The 19511-nt window shown below is 43.4% G+C and overlaps 1 protein-coding gene across 3 annotated transcripts in view; it reads right to left on the bottom strand.

Annotated features, from left to right (window-relative positions):
- Positions 1-19511, bottom strand: part of SPSB1 (splA/ryanodine receptor domain and SOCS box containing 1) — a 39306-nt gene that overhangs the window by 11276 nt on the left and 8519 nt on the right. Inside the window, exon 1 of one of the 3 annotated variants that reach the window (XM_030018575.2) lies at positions 2446-7321. The exons of the other annotated variants lie outside the window; for them this stretch is intronic. The gene's annotated coding sequence lies outside the window, so the exon portion shown is untranslated. Of the gene's footprint in view, positions 1-2445; positions 7322-19511 lie in introns of those variants that run through there. 3 annotated transcript variants of the gene reach the window in all.

Genomic DNA, 19511 nt, shown 5'->3' with positions numbered 1-19511 from the left:
AAGAGAGTCTCAGAGAAAAATGTTCACTGCTATTTTCAGTGAGAATTAGATCTCCCCTCAGTTTAGCTGTTCAGAGCAAGGAGGCAATTTGCCATACTAGAAAAATATGCCAGGTTTCAGAACAACTGCTTGCTGCAAATAGATCAAGGCAGGAGACAACAAAGACATTTCAATTGAAGGTATCAAATTCCCTGCTGCCGAATAGGGAGCTCTGCAAAGAAAAGAATGTATATGGCAGAGCAGAGTTGGTGTCCAACTTCTGGTTAGGCATTGACATGAACCAGGCAAAATAGCCACCCACCACAGACCTCTCCAGCTGAGGCAGTCATCTTGATTTAGTTCACCAAAATGCTGCGTACAACAGAGCAGAGCCATACTCTGTGCCCATGGCCACATATACCTCCTTCAGCTGGCAGTGAGCCTCATAAAATGCAGCTAAGAACTCAGCTAGGCAGATGTCATGCAGGTAGGAGTCTCAACTATCCACAGCAGAATATTTTGACCCCCAGTATGAATCAAACAACTAAACCTTGATTTCAACTACTTCCCTAGTGTACCCCAAAACCTAGAGGAGCACCTTGCAAACATGAGGCTGAACAGTGCCCCTTAGATTTGCACAATTGGCACAGCTAGATTAAAAACAGTCATCCACATTCAAATCAAGGCTCTGTATTGCTCCCAGACAATTCACCTCATTTCTACCTATGCTGGCATTCAAACCCATTCACCTCATCTGAACACGCACTAGAAACGCAATCCAAGCTATCAATACAGTGAACTTAAGCCAAAGAGTACTCACCCCAGATGCCCTCATTGTTTTATCTGAAGCCAAAAGGCTGTTCCCATGCAAGTTTTATCACACAGTGGGAGGTTATTGCAGGTAGCTACGTCTCAAAGTCACATAGGAATTTTAACAGGCTGCTGTACAGATTTTCAGCTCCATTTGGAAGCAACTTGCACAGCAGCAAGAGCCCTCAAAGTCCCAGTCCAAAATCTGCACAAAAGGCAAAGTATTAGTACTAGCCATTCAGGAGTCACTGTCACTGCTGGTTCCATTAACCAACCCAACTCCTGAGCTGCCAAAGTGATGCCAGAGGCTTAGTATAGCATCGACGGTTCACAGCCGAAAAATCCAGAGCATAATGAGTTCTAGAAGCACCCTCTCCAAAATAAGGGAAAGCAAAAAAACCAACAAGCTTACTTGAAGATGCCTGCAGTTGTTTAAGCACCTGTGAGGCACTCAGCCACTGAAAACATCTGTTTTCTTGAGATTGAATACTGGCAAACCATTCTCCTTCAGTTACAATCTTTGCCATAAAGAAGGACCAGAAACACTTACAAAACATTTGATAACTTTAGTTCAGAAAACCCATGGCTCCTCACAGGTCCTCCCTTGCTCTGCAGTTCAACACCTACAGTACACCTGTCTGGAACATCAATTACAAGAAGACATGAAGGCTCTGAAATTCCTTGATTCCTGATCCAGTTTTACTCTAAGTCTATTTCTTCAAGTCGGTTTACTGTGGCTCTATTTCCCCCCCATAATATTTAAGTGTACTTCTACATATAAGAGGCCAGACCTTTAAACACCTAGCACACTCTGGGTGCTCTACAGACAATGAATCAGACCCCTGTCCTAAAGATTTCCAGCCTGGAAAACATCTCAGGAGAAGGAAAGAAAATAAATATTCTGCACGTGGTCATTTACTTGCTTACAGCTTTGGAAAGCTTAACTAAAGGATCCCAGACAGTACTAATAAAAGAGACTAAAAAAAGCTCACTGCAGTTTTGCTCAGGTTGCCATGATTTTACTAGAAAAACTTTAAGTAAACTTGGTCCATTTTCTTGGGCTGAATGTTCATCCCACAAGCCAATAGACACAGGAGCTACTCTACTCCTAGTTTGCTGACTAACTGGCTGGCAGCAGCTTACCTGGGGTCACCTTTCACATCCTTCAGATATGTGCACAACTAGCATGTCAGAACCCCCCCCCAAAGACCCTTCACAGTGCTAGCCCTTCTTTAACATGATCTCTAGAAGCTGCTTCAACACCAGAGGTTTTCCCCTTCTTCTTTTGGTGGTGCTGAGAACAGATCTCTTGATCACATAGGCCTTGCATAAAACCAAGCTAAAATCCAAGATGAATTGGCAATGCTACAAAAACATCCTAACTGGGGTGGAAAGAGAACTCACGTGCCTCAAATAGCATTCAAACTTTAGCCCCAAAGAACCAGGACACTCAATTTTCCCTAGTGTTAATTCTTTGCATCAAAAATATACCACCTTACTTGCACTGTGTATTTCTGCCTGCTGCAGAAAGTGGTCACAGGAAAGCTGTAACAGCCCATCCAGCACGGATGCAAGCACTTCACCAGCGTTCTGGCTTCAGCACCCTTCCCACCCCACTAAATATTGATCCAACCTTGGGGAAAAAAGTAAGCTCACCTACGCTGTTGAAGTTTCCCAGTGCTGTGTTAGCAGGAGACCAAGCAGCTACAGAACAGATGACAGGAACAACTGCACCAACAACGTGGTTAGAGCTAGTTTTGGAGTGTTGCAATTTTGCTTAGATCAGAGCTGGGCAAGCAACCCTCGTTGCATAGCGTTGGTTTTGGCAGCACCGTCAGCCTCACTGCTATCTTGCGCTACAGAGAGTTGCCACAGGGGCAACTTCCTCAGCCCCACCTACCGAAGAGCAGAAGTAGCTTGGCTCAGCAGGTTTCGCTGTTGGCAGCGCTGAGTGGCCTCCACAGAAAGTGAAACTGCAGTCAGAAGAGGTTGGGCAAGAAAGAATTAAGAAAGATGGCACGTGTCCCAGCAAACAGCAAAAAGGAAAACCCTCCAGCGGAGTAACAGGCCCCTGACAAGTAACTGTGCTCAAGATTTGCCTGGGATAGGGAGAACACCGCACTTAGTATTTGGCAGTCCCTGATTTACCTAGACTACAAAGTTAACAAGCTGCCTTGCAAAGGAAACAGCCTCATTCATCTACTAAGCAGACACCACGAGCTCTGCTCTTCTGTACACGAGGCAGCTAGCATAAGCATGCCCACCCTGAGACATACCAGAAAAGGTTTCTGTCCAAGGAAGCCAAGAGCATATCATTGTACAATACTGCTAGGACTTGTAACCACTAAGAAACAGCTTGTCTATATGAACACAGCACTCCAACATTCCTCTCCTTGGGATGATTCAGACAGTTTCTGAAGAAGTTTTCTAGCTATTTTCGCAATGTTGAAAGGCAGTGTGATGAAGGCAGCACGCCCTCTTACACCAGGTATGGAGTGTCTGGTTCTCCAAAGCAAAGCACTGAAGTTACTCAGAGCAGCACATCTGAGTAAACTAAAACCTGAAGTAACAACAACAACCACCCATCCTCAACTAAGCTACTTACTAGAAACCAACTTAGCAAGTTTCCACTGTCCACGCACCCAGACAGTTCCTGTTAACTGCAGTGCTGCATAATCTAGCAGATAATACAACTAAGCAACAGAAGAGAGGTTACTTTGCAAAGTATTCATAATGATGGAAGCAAGTCAGACAAAAGGAGTTCCCCAAGTTCCTGCCAGAGATCTTCTCTCCTATTACAGGCTAGTTATAAGTGGCAATTTTGGTTGCAGAGAAACTAAGATATTTCTTTTTCATTTGAAGTAAATTCAAGCTGGTTTTCCTTACAGAGGAAGTTTAGTGATGTTTCAAAAAGGTCATTAGACTCTTTACAGCTCTACATAAGGTAGCTCCCAGGTACCTTATGAATGCAAACTGCATATTAAAGACAAGGCACAATGTTTCTGCAAGGCTCTTTAAAATAGCTTCTCAGAAGCAGATTCCAACCATTTGCCTGCTCTGGCAATACCATCTTTGGTGGGCATCAAGTCTTAAAATGGTCAAATATTTGGAGTTAAGTTTTCCTTTTCACTCAAACCCTGTACTTAAAGTGACAGACTCTTTTCCCTAATAAGCCTTCAGAACCACACCGTAACGTGTGTTCTTCCACAGCCTCTCCCACTTATGACTAACACGTACTCACAGGCACAGCACTAAAAGCAGCATACCATACTGACATAATGGCTCTGTCCACCAGCACAATCCATGACCTCTCATCCATCCCACATGCCTGAGCATACTTCGTAGTGTATTGCAGAAAGGATTGTTTCGTAACAGTTATGTCGGGCTGGAGACTTTCATTAAAGGACAAATGGTAGTAAAGTATCTCATCAAGACCTCTGCTTCCTTGCCTCCCTCAAGCAGCAGAGGAAGCCAGCCTGAGTGCTAGTAATCTGCATCCATAAAAAAGCTGGGATCAGCTTTTTAGAAGACTCGGTCACTGCATGCCATTATGTTCTTGGCATGAGGCACTGTTAGTCCATCCTCCTATGGTCAGTCTACTTAGACCAGTGCTCTAAAGCAATCCTTTTGTATATTTTCCAAAACTACCTTGAGGATCCTTTGTCCTCAGTATTCTAAGGACAGCAGCATTAAAAAGCTATGTAGGTGTCCTGGGTTCGGAGGTTAAACAATTACTACTGCTGGCTTCAGACCTGTGCATTACCAACAGCACAGTCTCTCCTTACCGTCTTGTCTGATGTGTCCATTTCCTTTCCACCCTTACTCATGGTCTGTGGCCTTTACAGAGCAAAAACTGTGTTCAAGTCAGGACAATGAAACTCTGGCTCAAAACAGTTCATTTATTGGTAGTGTAACATACAGATGTTAAAAGGAGTTAGGCAATTTGCTCTCATTTCCCAGCATGTTAGTTTTACAACAGAAGTTTACTCCTAACATATATCCCTAACATTGCAGAACACCACCACACAGGCATACAAGTGCCTGTACTGCAGAGTAAGCAGCACTATATGGCATAAGAAGGGTTGCTAAGTTGACCATGAGGCCTGAGAGAAGCAATGGTGAAGTATGCACAGTGAGTAGGAGCTGACCGAACAGCCCAGAAAGCCAGCAACTAAAGCCCTTCCCCATAAGGCAGGATGGAGCCCTGAGTTTACCATCCCACATTGAACTGACAGCTCTGCATCTTAGCTAAGCACCAAGAAATTTAGCCAAAGTCCCTTCCCATGTCCCACATCTGCAGCTGCAGCACTGTCCTTCCTTACACCTCTCCCCTTTGCTCCTCTCTAACCTCCTTCTAGTCTAGAACATTAATTTGTAGCCAACTGGTGAAATGCTATTTTCCAGAAGCAACTTTAAACTCTGTATTGCAGCAAGTATTTACAGGCAGCTGTTACAAACCGAGAAGACTGACTTGATGAACTTGGGTTCCAGGTAGAATTCAGCATCTGAATCATGCTTGCTGACACAAAACAGATTGTCACATGCTCAGATGACAGCTCAGCTTGCAGCCTAACCGTCTGCCTGTGGCTCTCAAGTTAGCAATATGTACAAATGAATTGCAGACATCACTTGTTTTTAATGCAGAAGTTGTGGACAAGCTATAGTGGGGACATACTGCTGATGAAGATCAGATGTGTCAAGTTCAGCTTTGCACCACAGATCTGCACTCCAGAGAGATTCTTTTGGAGGAGATAGCAGAACAGCTGTGGTTTGGCAGTTAGGTCTGAGCTGAGACAGCACCTGTACATGGTGTTATAGAAGCAGGAAGATCCACACAGTTCCCTTCTTCCTGAAAGAAAGTATAGCGAGATGTGACAGCAGGGGCACAACGCAATGCAGCCACTGCAGACCGAAAGCCTGGAGAAAAACTAGTAAATTGTTGCAATTACTGTGCCCTTACGTACAGCCCTATTCCCACTCAAAGTGCTTTGCACACTGTCATCAGCACAGCCATTCTGGAGTGCAAGCTGTTTACAGCTGATGCACTGGTTTGAGCAGCTTATGGGAGGCTATAGCACTCCAGCTACAACATGTTCCACCAGCACAGCAAGTTCTCTGCATGCTTCAGCATGCAGATACCCATTTAGAGAACACAGCAGTACCAAATCAAATGTCTTCCAGACCAGGCAAGACATACTTCCCACACACCAGGTTCTCATCTCACTGGTAACATTTGGCAAAGTCCTATTTTTTTAGCTCCTGGTACCATTTCCAGGCTAGACCCATCAGACAAGTGATGCTTTTCCTCATTGCTTGTGTCAAGGATCCATTTTCTGGGGATGGAGTTTGCTTGTATTGAAATTAAGCCTGTTTGATACAACTGTGGAAGGCTGCTTCCAGGTCGCTTCAGTGCAGTCTTTGCCTTAAGAAAAAGGCACTAGTGTCTCAGGAGAGCTTATTCCAAGGAGAAAAAAAAAGCTAGGCTAGCATAGATACACCAACTGCAGAAGTCACCTGCAAAAGGCACAGTCTTTTCACGCTTCTGATTTCTTTACATGCACTCAAGAGATGGCTCTATGATCTGCTTGCAGATTAAGTACTATGGGAAATAAGTTACATCAGTAGCAGGAAGGAAGGTCACATGCAACCTTTTTTCACCCTTATCCAGACATTCACCTTTCTTACATCTTTGTACCTGTCCAACCACCTTTAATTGATTTTTTCCTTATGTTATTGAGACTTAGCATGTAAACAAGCATTGCTTCCAGAAGAAGCCTCACATCCCTGTAAGGTTAAAATCTATGCTTGGCACATCGCAAACACAAAAAGCAGTTTTATGAACAAGCTGCACTTGAAAGACTAGCTTGCAGGACTGAACTACCAAGTACACTGTCTAACAGTACTTGTCTTACAACTTCCCTATCCTTCAGCGGCCAACTCCATGCTGCTTTTCTACTGCCTCACACTCTTAAAATTAACAAAGAGCCCAGTTTTTAAAAATTCTTCTATAATCAAGGATTATACTGAGGCTTCTGTTAAGATAACATATAGTATTGCCCTTAGATAAAAACTCTTTCAGAGAATGGGGCTGTCATTTTATCTGTACAAGGAGCTTAGCAACTCCAAGACCACCAAGCACTACTGCAGCCAGCATGGAATTATCTCAAATGAGCTTATCTTCAGGACCTGTAGGTTAGATGACTACTCAGGAAGAAGTCTCAGGGTTTTCCAGGGCCCTACTTAGTCCATCCTCACGAAAAGTCAAGAGAAGAACAAGCATTTAGAAAGCCTACTTTAAAACCTAAACTGCAAATTTATCAACAAAGGACAAAGTCACATCAGGAAAATGAACAGGAACAACAAGGGACTGAAGAGGCACCTGCCCTGACAACACTAAACTACAACATTGGTCTGCTTTAGTTTCCCATTCAGAAGTATTTCAAAACACAGTGACTAGGTTGGTCAGCTTCTCAGAAGCTTTTGTTGAAAACTGATCTGGAAGTGGGGAGAAGCAGGGGAAGCACCACAGTCTACCCTTTCACTGTAGTTACTGGCTGGACCAAAGGATGACCGTCAGGTCAGGCCTCGTTCCAGTGAAATAAGACAACAGTCCAACATTCTATTAGTTACTGTTTTCTCTTCCTCCAGTCCTTCCCATCTCACTCCCTCATACTGCTGCACCAATGCAAGCATTTGTGCAATCACACTGAAGGCTGAACTGGGGAACCAGTCCAGGATGATATTGTTCCCCAAGCTGTTTCACTGCCCTGCGCTACAGACATTTGCCCCAGCTCACATGAGGAACAGAAGCAAGCAGCAATTATTTTGACAGCCACTACCCTCCAGAAGCCATTCAGTAGGTAGAGTAGTAAAACCATTCAGCACTGGTGTTTGAAAAAATAAAGTCAGCACCTGGCCAAGTTACCATGCCTCCCTAATGTTTCTCCCTCCTTCCCTCCAGCACTGGAGCCATAATATCCCAAGACAGGCTACATTTAGAAAGGCATTTCCTCCACAATTAAACCACCATAAATTTTAAATAGTAGATGTTTATGTTCAGAGCTATTTGCATTAAAGAAGGCCACATAATCCATAATAAACCACCCTCTTGCACAAGAACTCCCTGCTTTTAGTTATTTCCCTGCTTACTAACTTGCAGCCTACACAGCCCACTGTCCATCCCTCACGTCCATTTACGTATCTTGATTCATTAGTTTTGTCTGATAATCAGTACGTGGGAGCAATGGGTGGAAAGAATGAAGCTTGGTGTTTCTACCTCTGTCCAGAGTTTCCATTCCTGCATCAAAAGCACTGTTTTGCTATGACTGCAAGATTGGCCAACAAAACAAGCCATCAAAGGACAAAGATTTTGGTAACAAAGCACTGCTTTCCCCTTTAAACAGTTAACAGTGAATCACTGCAGCTTACTGCTAGCCGCAGCTACATTAAAAGAAATCCATGTTGAAGTTCTCAGCAGTCACCTACCAAAAATCCCCTTCTGTCTCCTTCCTAGGTGACAGCAGGGCAGAGGAAAGACACTTGTACAGCTGCATCTTGTGCTATCCTCTCCCAGTTCATGGGATGTCAGCCTCCTATTTTAGTTAGCCTTTGCCTAGAAGCAAATTTTTAGAAAGCCTTTCTCGTATGCTATGTGTTTGAAGGAAAGGGGGAAGCAACATGGTTGGGCTTGTCATAGGCTTAAGAGTAAATCTATGATATCCCCATTGCTGGCAGTGCTAGTTTAGAAGTCCTAGTTTTTTCCAGGATAGCTGCTGTGCTGCTTTCAGCGGGCAGAATAAGGCAACGCAACACACCTCCACAAACACAGAGAGCCCATGAAGAGTCGAATGAAGTCATCCAGTACACACCAAGTACTAATACCTGCATAAGAACAGGAACTGAGCCCTTACTGTATTAAAGTCACATAGATTTGGGTATTATAGACCTGAAAAGCAGCATTTTCTCAAAAAGATGGCTTGAAAATGTAAGGTGCAGAGCAGATTGTGAGGATTTTGATCCCTGCTCCTAAAAGGAATACAGCATACTCTGTCAGGAGACTTGTAGAATCCAGCAGGATTCCTTCTCTCAGGAAAACCATCTGCAGTTTGAGCTATTTTAATATTAAGGTTGCCCAGCTACTGCCTTCTCCTTCCTCTTTTCATTTTATGATGTCACAAGTACTGCTAACAGTAAAACAAAAATCCCCACAACAGAGCAGCTGCCAAGCACCAGATTACTCAGCCTGTTGCCCTCAAATACAGTTACTGTGTCTGAAGCTTCAGTACATGTATCTACATCAAATACATCTATGCCAGAGGGGAAGTTCCGCAAGTGTCTGGTACCCGGTCATCAGCGCTAAAGAAAAAGCATAGTTGAAATCTGGGCCACGTACTAGAAGCAAATAATTCTTGGTCCATTTCAACAGTGTGTCTCTGCTCCCTCCAAGCAGAGCATTAGATTCTTACAGTACCACAAACACAATACTGTTCTCTACAAAAGAGGGCAGAGCAGCACGTTCATTCACAGCAAAATCAGAGCCTTACGGTGCAGAACTGAAGTTACGTTCTATCCCTGCTTCACTGCCACTCGGCTTGAGAACCTTCAGCACATCACTTCCTCAGATCTGCATTTCCCCCATTTAGATGGGCAGCAATACCACTACCAACCTACCACGCAGGGTAGGAGAAAACGCTTTTTGTAAGATTAGAAGGTCAGTTAAAGTTATTGCATCACAGGGAGAGAATTGGGGCAAAAGGTGAAGGTGAACAACAGGACCACAGAGGATGCCCCACGAACTGCCTGCTACTAAGGAGCAACTTCCAAGGCCCAACACACTAGATACCCAGCAGGACAGCATTCAGTTCCTCCTCACAAAAAGCTGCTTTGTCCCTGACATTTAAGGAAGCAAAAGTTAACTTTTCTTCTCCAGTTTTACAATTTATTTACATTTGCATCCTCAGCAACTCAGTTGGCATTCTTTTCCTCACATTCAACAATCATGCTCCGCTTCCAAGTTCATCGCTTTCACCCTCCTTTTTACAGTCTGCATTTAGTCACTGTGTAGACCTCTGTCACAGCAATCCCACCACAGTCAGGAGGATGGGTGTAGAATGACTCCCATCCAATTATGCATGCTTGCTGCTATTTTTCAAGGAGGAAATAAGCAAGCCCCTCAGTCAGGAACTAATGAGTTTCCTGACTGAGTCTTTTCCACCTGATCAGATACTATGACAATCAAATCACAAGACAAGAAAATTCATTCTATAACCCTGGAGCTTAATACAGTTTAAGGACCTCTGCATACCTACTGTGTCCTTCTACACGTGACGAGTGCTGTAGCATAACCCAACCTATGCAGAGCTTTAAGTTGAAAAAAGGGCCGAGAAGGATGCAGTATAACAAGCACAACTTCTCCCCAAGCTCTTTCCTTCCACCAGCTCAAAAACTACTGCTAGCAGTATCTTGTCACCAGCAGCCTGCCTCAGCCTGTACAGTAGGTTTCCCTCCACCCTTTCACCACCAGGTCAAGAGATTAAGTTAATTGTGCTCCTTTGACCTATCATGACAGTCATGTCCCTCTTTAGAGAGTGGCTGACATCAAACGGTCAAACTAAGTGCCAAGCCTAGAAGCACTGCAGTTCAGTAACTGGTTTTTTATATCTTCTCTAATTGAACATCATGTAACAAGCCTGGAAGGTAGACAGCATGGCTGCTAAGGCCTTGGGCAGGATTGCTTGGAAAGAAAAATATTTCCAAAGCTACATTTGACCGATATTAGTTATACTTTGCAAGTCAGATCTGTCATCCTGTGGATTTAAGGGATATGAACTTTTTCCCTACAATACTGAACAGGAAGATAGTTTGCCTTGTTAATCATTTCCCGACATCCCAAGCACCTTTTAAGGACACAATTCAGGATGCTGCTCCTTCTATAAATCCAGAAACCAGAGGGAAGCTGCTTGGTCAGTGTACCATCTGCTTTCTCAAAACTTAGTCCTTCACTGCTCCCTGCGGAAGGATCCCTCAGTTACGTCTCTCCTACCACATTCTTCCAGCATCCCAGAAGGGACAAACAACCAGCAAAAGCTAGTTCCATTGTCCAGCCCACAGCACTGCAACAAGTTTTCAAAGGTTTCAGAGGCATTGCACTGTACCAAGCACTGGCAATTGCTATGACAAAATAAACCCCTATATGATGACCTCCTGACATATGGATGGATGGGCTCAGAAGAAGATAAAGCAAGCTTATGTGGTTGCTTTGACAGCCTAGAAACACTGGTGTCCTTCCAAGGACAGCCTGCTCTAAAGGGAACAATACTATTGTCAAAGCAAAAGGACTTGCGACTACTAAGTATTCAGCAATACTGCAGGATAGGGGGTAGTTGTGAAGTTAAATCAGAGTCAAATTTTGTTTTGTAGCTCACCTTTGACATTGAGACAAGACTGGAGGAAAGCTTTTTTATACAAGTGTTTAATTAAAAGTGAAGAAGTTTAGTAGTGATACTGAGGCTTGAAAGAAGTAATTAATCTCCTCTGTGTTTCGGGGCAATTTGTAGGACAGAAGTTGGTTACGAGAGTTTCACAGACAAGCTGAGAAACACAACCAAACCCCCCAGATTCTAGCCTGACTACACAGGAGATAGCTCTTGTTGTCTATCAACTAATAAAGCAGCCTACCCACTTCCAGAATTTAACTCTTCTATCACAGCAAGATGCCTATACAAGCTTATTTCATAGAATCATAGACTAATTCAGGCTGGAAAGGACTTCAAGGAGGTCTCTAGTACAATCTCCTTCTCAAAGCAGGGTCAGACTAGGCTACTCAGAGCTTCATCCAGTTTAGTCTTGTAAACCTTCAAAAATAGAGACTGTACAACCTCTGGGCAACCTGTTCCAATGTTTGACAAGCCTCATGGTGACAAAACTTCTCCTTACACTTCAGATTATGCATCTTCCTCCCTGTTCAAGTCATTCCAGTTTCTTAATCAGCCAGTTTCACCTTGAATTTAGTATTAATCCTCAGGTCAAATCCTTAACAAGTGAACATAGTTTAGCCTCTTGTACTAGCTGTTAGTGCCTTCTTACTGGACAGTGAATTACTCCAAGCAATATAAACATAGATTTAGTTCACAGGTCTTTGTCTTACCTTGCCACATGGAAAAACTCAGCATTCCTCTACAATGTTTAAACAGATCCCTTCATCCTGGGCTTGTTAAGTGTTGAAAAAGAAGACTGAAGTTACATCCTCATGTACAAAGATCCAGTAGATCTTTCACAGCATAGATTCAGGTCTTTCCTGTCCTGAGGTCTGTGGAGACTGAAGGTGTCACCACTGAAGACAAAAACCTCAGAACAGGAGACAGTTGAGTCACTGAGGAAGTGATTTTTTTTTCATATTGTTTAAGAAACACTCTGTTCACTTAGCCAAAGGGTATTTTCAGAAGTCAACACCCCTACACATGCATCCAGAGCAGGAGCTCATCACACAATCATGACAGGTTCTTTAAATCAAGTTTAGGCTTCCTAACCTGAAAGCCTGTCAGATTCTTCAATGCCTCCAGCACCTGCCTATATGCAAAAAAACTTTGTGGCCTCCCTCAGTAAGTCTGGTAGTTTCAGTAGGACCAGGTAGACAAAAAACATTTCCACTTTCAAAAAAATACCTTTTGCAATTCATCTCCAAAAGCATCCAACTTGTACAATTTTCTAGAAAGCATTTCCCCTAGCCCCTACTCTCAAATGAGATCTTGGACACATAACCTCCACATCAGGTATGCCTCTGCTGCGTCAGATAGTTCTTGTAACATGCTAAATGACAACAGCAGCATCTTTTCTTCCATGTCCTGACCACTAGCCAAGCCAGCCATGGCCTAATTTCAGGAATTCTTCTTTCCCCAAAGTCACCTGCCACATAAGCAATGCTGTGGCTCAACCTACCCACCAGCTGCCCTCCCTGTGAGGACAGGCATGCTTCGGCATCCCCCTTGGAAACAATCCTCCCAATGCATGCAGCTTAGCCATATCGCCCTTTAAGAAGTATTGCACCTTACAGGAACAGGGCTCATCTTTTTAAGTGGTAAAGATGAAAGCCAGAAGCTGGATGTTCACACAAACCTCACGCTCAGTAGAAGTCTTCGAAGGCAGCAAGGCTAGAGAGGGCAGAGTGGACTGGGAAAAAACAGCATTGTCTGGCTAGAGGATACAGATTGCTTCACTACCACAGTGAAGTGTCTGAAGACTTGTGTCCTCCTCAGCTCCTTCCCCCTGCTGTGCTCCACCTTGAACTATGCGGTTGGCACTCTTGCGATAGCATTAGCCACGCACTGCAGCTTATAATCAGCTGGAAGGAAAACAATCTGCAGGAACACAGTGCATCAACATCAGTATCTGCGACTCTTTCCCATGTACAGCCTCACCACAAGAGGCTCAGCTTCTTCTATACCTCCCACCCCAAAAGAGCAGTCACAGATGTTCCCAGGCAAGGAGGGATCTGCATGTTAACTTAGAGCAAGCAAGGTTCAGGAGCTTCCAACCCTCAGATTCACTTCAAAGGAACACAGAATTACCTTCGAGATAAAAACAACAGTTTTATTACTGAAGTTAACTAGGTACTTTGCTTTGAAATACAATTTCTTCCCCTGCATCAAAGGACTGTTAATTTTAGTCTTGTAGCAAAAAAGAAGAAGAAATGAAAGCAGCATCTGCTTGGAAGAGATGAATGCAAGATAAAAAGGTGTCTGTGACAGAAAGCTGGCAGCAGCCTTATGTTTTCTATTCAAGTTTGATCTGGGAACAACAACCCTTAAAACATAACAAAAGCTGTGGAAAAACCCTTTCCAAATCCAACAACATAGCCGGAAGATGCAATTTCTCTTCTCCAATTGCTGCAACAGCCAGTTGGGATGAAGAGCACAAACAAATCCAAACTTGCTATCCCAGTGTAATCAAGCACCTTGGGCTTGCTCAAGTCCACAATATCCCCCCTTCAGCTTCCAAATCCCTCTTCCCCTCCAAATCTCCAGAAGAAAAGCAGTTTCCTAAGGATCTCCCTTAGCAAAAAGGAAGCAGAGTCACACCATGGCAGAACACCACCAGAATGTTTGGGCATAAATGGCTTGCAGTCCAGTCAGTAGAGAAAGGAAAAAAGCACTGGCCCTTCCTGTCTGCCTAGTACAGTCTGTTCTTTGCAGAGAGAAAAGTCATCATGATTTCGTTACATAACACCAATTTTCAGACATGCTCAAGTCCAGTCCTGTAACAGCAAGAGGCACTGAAGTTTGTCACAGAAGTGCATCAAGGGCAGGTCAACTGTGCTGTTTTATTTGGATTTACTAGCACTTCATGTATTGGGGCAAGAGGTGGTAGCTTTCACAGCACTGAAAACGTAAGGAAGAGCAGCCATGCCGTGTCATACAACGGGCTTCAACTGGAAACAAACCTAACAGAAAATTTGTGTTCTGCAATGCCACTTGCACCATGTAACCAGGGAGAAGAATATATAAGTACCTTGCTCTTGTCTGCCCCCCACCCCAGTACCTCTGAGACAAGTCCCTCTAAATATCTTTACTATACAGACTCATTAGCTTTATTGAAGCTCACCTTCATCTGCCATCCTGAGGTTCTGGGTGGGGAAGGACTGTTTTCTGCCCATTCCCCATGGTTTTTAGTAGCATCAAGCTTCACCTGCTAGAGCTTGGGGCAAGCATCCAGAGAGGACCAGATAGCTAGCAAAGAAGTACAACGTACAAGCAGCTCCCGTGAAAACTAGCTATGAAGCATGGATCCAATACAAGATTTGCAGAATCTAAGTGCCATGTTGATTACCATGCACACATTTATTGTTTTACTTCAGCCCAGGATTTCTGCAGTGGAAGCATGGATCCCCATCCTTCCACTAGTTAGCAGTTAATATGGAAAGCTATTTCTATCTAACCTTTAAACTGTTTGAAACTATCAAGCAAAGAGAAGCCAACATAGTGCACTCTGCCTGACCCAACCCACTGCCAGCCTCTCCTTTCTGAGGCAGCTGCCAGAAGCTACGCAACTCAAACATGGGTTATATGAGCAAAAACCCAAAGAAAGAGCCAGATAAACATGCAACAGACTAGTGCTGAGACATTTGTCAACATTCAGCAAACCACTCCATCAGTATGCTTAGCAAGGTAAGCCCTCCACATCCAGGAAAACACACAAGCAACAAGCCATCTCACAGCAGCTCTCAAGAAAGTGCTGAACTAAGAGGATATTCCTGGCAGACAGATTACACAAGAGACAACTCACACTGCCAGCTTTACTGGAACATACACAGCAACTCCCCAAAGCAGAGCATTCTGGGATGATGCCTCATTAGATTTCTGACTTGTCATTAGACAAAAAAGTTTAATGACATGGTTGGGCTCTGTGTTTAAATATAATTTACCTGGGACATACCATAATTATGAAAAGACATTGTACTTCTCAATGAAGCCTACTGCTGGGCACAGACTCAGCATGATGCAATGTTTCGCTTTCACCATTACTTGAAAGGGTCCTTGGAAATTGCTATGGTTGAGATAGGCATGGTGACCAAAAGCTTCAGCTGGGCTCTTACATCATCCAGCAAAAGGCTTCACACAACATAGCACTATTGTAGGAAGCCTTTCTAGCCTGACTGCTCGAAGTTTTATTCCTATGCAAGTGCAACTAGACAAATCAGATTTGAAAGTACAGAGCACACCAAAATGAAATTGATTAAAGCACATTATACAAACTGTGGCTGCAGGAATACACATGCTGCCTTCAGAGAACATCTGCACTGTAAGGTGGCCAGATATCCAAGAGCAACTTTTTCCTGGAAATAAGAGTTATGGTAATACAGGAAAAAATGTTTTTGCCAAAAAGCACAATGCAGCCATGCGCCTACAGCACTGTTCACAGTTGCTTCGCTACCAGTTAGTGTCCAGATTGGCTGGTTTAAGTGGCAAGGAGTAGAATTTGTCCCTTAATCTTACTGGGGCACACTCAGAAATGCATCCCTAAGCAACAGTTTCACTAGCATAAGCTCTGTAACTCAAGTGATATTTTAAGTGGCTTCCTTATCACCTCCTGTGTGCCAACATTAAGCTGCACCTCAATCATTTCATTTAAGCAATGAAGCAAATCTGTATGATTAGGTCCAACACTGCTAATTCACACAGTGGTAGTGCCCTCCATTGGAAAAAAGTGAGTATGAATTAACAGTTCACATCAGTTACTTCAGTATATGCAGCTAGAACAACTGATTAGGAGATAGACATGCTCTGAACCATGCAGAGGGAATATACTGCTGAAGAAACAGAATATATTGGCTGAAGAGAGAGATATGTACAGGCTTTTTGATGGTAAACAGCTTTAAGTGTCACCTTTTCAGATAGCATCTGAAAGCATAGAAATTTTTACTCTGGGCCACTTTAGCATAATCATCCAGACTCACAAGACTAAGTCTTGTATGGAACAGTCCATCTTTACACCCTGCCACAAGAATATTTCTCCCGTATCATCCACTTCCTAAAATCCTCCCAGCTCAGCATCACAAACAGTTACATCAACAGGCATGATGCTGGAACATGGGAAGACTGCAATTATAAGTATCCATGACCACTTCAACATCAGTTTGCGGAAGGATACCAGAAAGAAAGTTTGTGTAAAGGAAATGGAATCTTCTCCTTTAGGTATCAGGCATCTACCCTGTTTTCAAGGCAGAGCACCATACCAGAGATCTCAGTTTAAGTTTGTGTAGGGACACTTTTGGCTTTCTAGGCAGTTTAGTCTGACAGCAGTCCAATATTGTGACTTTTGGAAAGAGCAGCGAAAAAGTGTTTAAACATTCTTTGCCTGAAAAGATAGTGCCCACCAATAAGCTTCATTTCAGATCTCGAAGTCACACCTCAAGTGTTGCTGCTCTTGTAATTTTGGTTCAAAAGAATAAATTTTCAAAGTTATTTTGTCCTCTCAAAAGTGAATTAACTTAACAGTTTGCAGCTCAACACACAACTTCTCTGCTCCCTGTAACTATCAAACAGATTGGTCTTGCATACACAGAGAGTACACAGCCACATGTGATAATGAAATTTGGTGCAGAAGTCCAGTGAGTCTTGCAAAGCTGACTGATGCAAAGGTTTTGATTAGCTACCTGCTAAGACAGTCGACTACAAAGACAGTAGCTACGAGCACATGATGTTCATAAGGAAGGTTCCATACACCTCAAGCAGCTTTGAATAGATCTTTCCTTTAAAGTAGGAAAAAGCAAAGTCTCCTGCAGAGAAGGAAAGAAATGGCCACTGCTCAATGCCTGAGGTCTATTTGGGGGTGAGGGGGGATGGTAAGACCATTTTTATCCTTTCTGTTTTCACTTTCCAAATGTCCTCACACCACCACAGAAGCCTGAGTAAGCAGAGTTTGAAGAACACACGTGTTCACCATCTCTTCCTTCCCTCCCTAGGGCTTCTCAGCAGACTAAACTGTGGGTTTCCTCTCTAAAACAGCAAAATTCCAGTACCTGTAATTAAGCTGACAGCTTTCTGCTGTTACTATTCCAGACATCGCCATTGAAGTCCTTTCCATTAAGGTTACCCATTCAAAAACCTCTCCATTTAAGAGATGAGAAACAGCACAGTAGTCAGTGATGGGACAAGTTCATTAGATGTAAGCAAGCCTGAGTTGTCTTATCTAGGCCTTAAACAGCTGCCAGTACTTTTACAGTTCAAAGGCAAGACAAAAGCTGTACAGTCAACCTATCCTCCCAACATACCACAGTCATAGGTCCTCACAAGTCAACATGCCTTCTAATTTAGTGTTTAATATAAACATTTGTACAGTCACTTAATTCCTGTTGAACCAAGCTATTTGATGTGGGCCACAGAAAGCTCCCATGACATCAATGGAAAGTTTCCAATTAGGAAACCAAGTTTGAACACATTATTAGAACTTAAGAAACAGAGGGGAAGAAACCTTGTAGAAGCAGTCAAAAGATCTGTTCTTAAGAAAGATGCACTCGGTATACTTAGGAACAAGGAGAAAAGAAGCTGCCTTGCTTTTTCAGTTTAGTGAGTAAGAATTGTAGACATCTAAGCACAGTTACATTAGCTGCTCCCTTCAGTATCTAAGCTTCTGTCTTTTCTAAGACTGGTCACAATCAGCCAAAGTAGGCTAAACTGTTTTTCGGCTGCTACTGAAGTCCTTACTCTTCCTTTTGAGGAGGCTGGACAGCTTTGCCAAGATTTCCTGTGTACAAGCATCGACTTTAAAGTAATGAGAAGGCCACTGCCACCCACTGTTCAGTGCACCACAACCTCCCAAACATGGAATAGATGTAAACTGTCTAGATTATCTAATGCCTAGAATATCAAACCAAGCCACCACATCCAACAGTATTTTCCCTCCCTTAAAAACCTCACACCAGAAAAATCTTACCTTACAGTTTTATTTCGACACTCAGTTCATTACACTACTACTTCTAATACTCAATGAAAGTATAAACTGAAGTCACCCTACACACCCATCCCCTGCAGATAATCCCAATGCTTTAGTGATACCATACTAGGACTTGTAAAAGCTGGCTACAGAGAAATTCCCCCTGCATAAATGCGTCTAGGCATGTATGAATGGCCTGCCCAGCTTTTCAATCAGACTTGCAAGCACAAAAGGGTTACATTCAGCAACCAGCAAAGCCATCTCTTTCACTGCTGCCAGCCTGCCACCTGCTGGGCCATCTGCTTTGTCCACTCACGCCCAAGGACAGGACATCCATCTGATACCTATTCAGCACCACAACCCTGGGTCTGACACGCTTTACACGACAAGCTTGTTTTGTGGGTGTCTTAGACGTGCCAAAACAAGTTTTAAGAGTATATAGAACACTGCATTAGCACAAAAGGCATCTCAACAGTAAAATCACTGATGAGCTTTCTGCTGTACTGTTTTGCGCCTTGAAACGGAGATTCCCATGAGGCCAGGTGTTCTGTCAAGAACAGTCTAGACTGGGGATTGGCTGGCATTTTTTGGAAGGTTTGAAGACAGCCTAATCCAAATAACTTAAGAGCACATGCCTCCAAACAAGTACTGATTATAATATCCTATCCTTCCTCTTCACCTTAACAACCATAAGCTTGAAAACCATTCTCCCATCTCAAATACACAGGGGCATTTGTCATCAGTCTTAGTATATGGTCTACAGCACACTGCTCCCCAGTGCCCACTAAGACCTTACCTGCATCAAGAAATCTCTTGCGACTTAAAGCTCTGAAAGCCATTCAATTCTTGTTTCTTACCAGAAATAGCAAAACCAGTAACAGCCATCCTTCTCTGTTTTCACAGAAAGGTGTTGCTACACTTATCCCATAAAACATAGTCCAGTTCAGGATAAGCCATATATCTTATGTTGCTCTCATATGTTCCTAGATGCATACCAAAAGCCGTGCCACCCCTCTGGCTTAAAGCCCAAACCTGGTTCTGCGTACTAAGCTTAGTCAGGGGACACTGCACATCTCCCATCAGCAATGTCAATGGAAATTCTATTTACCCGCACTGCTAATGTGCTGCCACATGGTTGCACCCACAGCAGCAAGCTGAGCTGTGCTACCTAGAGGGATCTAGCTGGGACGGGAACACCAGCATGCACCGACAACCATCTCCCAACATCAAGGGACAAAGACTGAAGGCACCTCACGAGTCACAGCCAAATTCATTTTTGGAGAAAACGTGTA

Source organism: Aquila chrysaetos, chromosome 6 (genome assembly GCF_900496995.4).
Source record: "Aquila chrysaetos chrysaetos chromosome 6, bAquChr1.4, whole genome shotgun sequence".
Taxonomy (NCBI): domain Eukaryota; kingdom Metazoa; phylum Chordata; class Aves; order Accipitriformes; family Accipitridae; genus Aquila; species Aquila chrysaetos.
The sequence above is the reverse complement of the archived record's forward strand: the minus strand, read 5'-3'. Positions and strand labels throughout refer to the sequence as shown.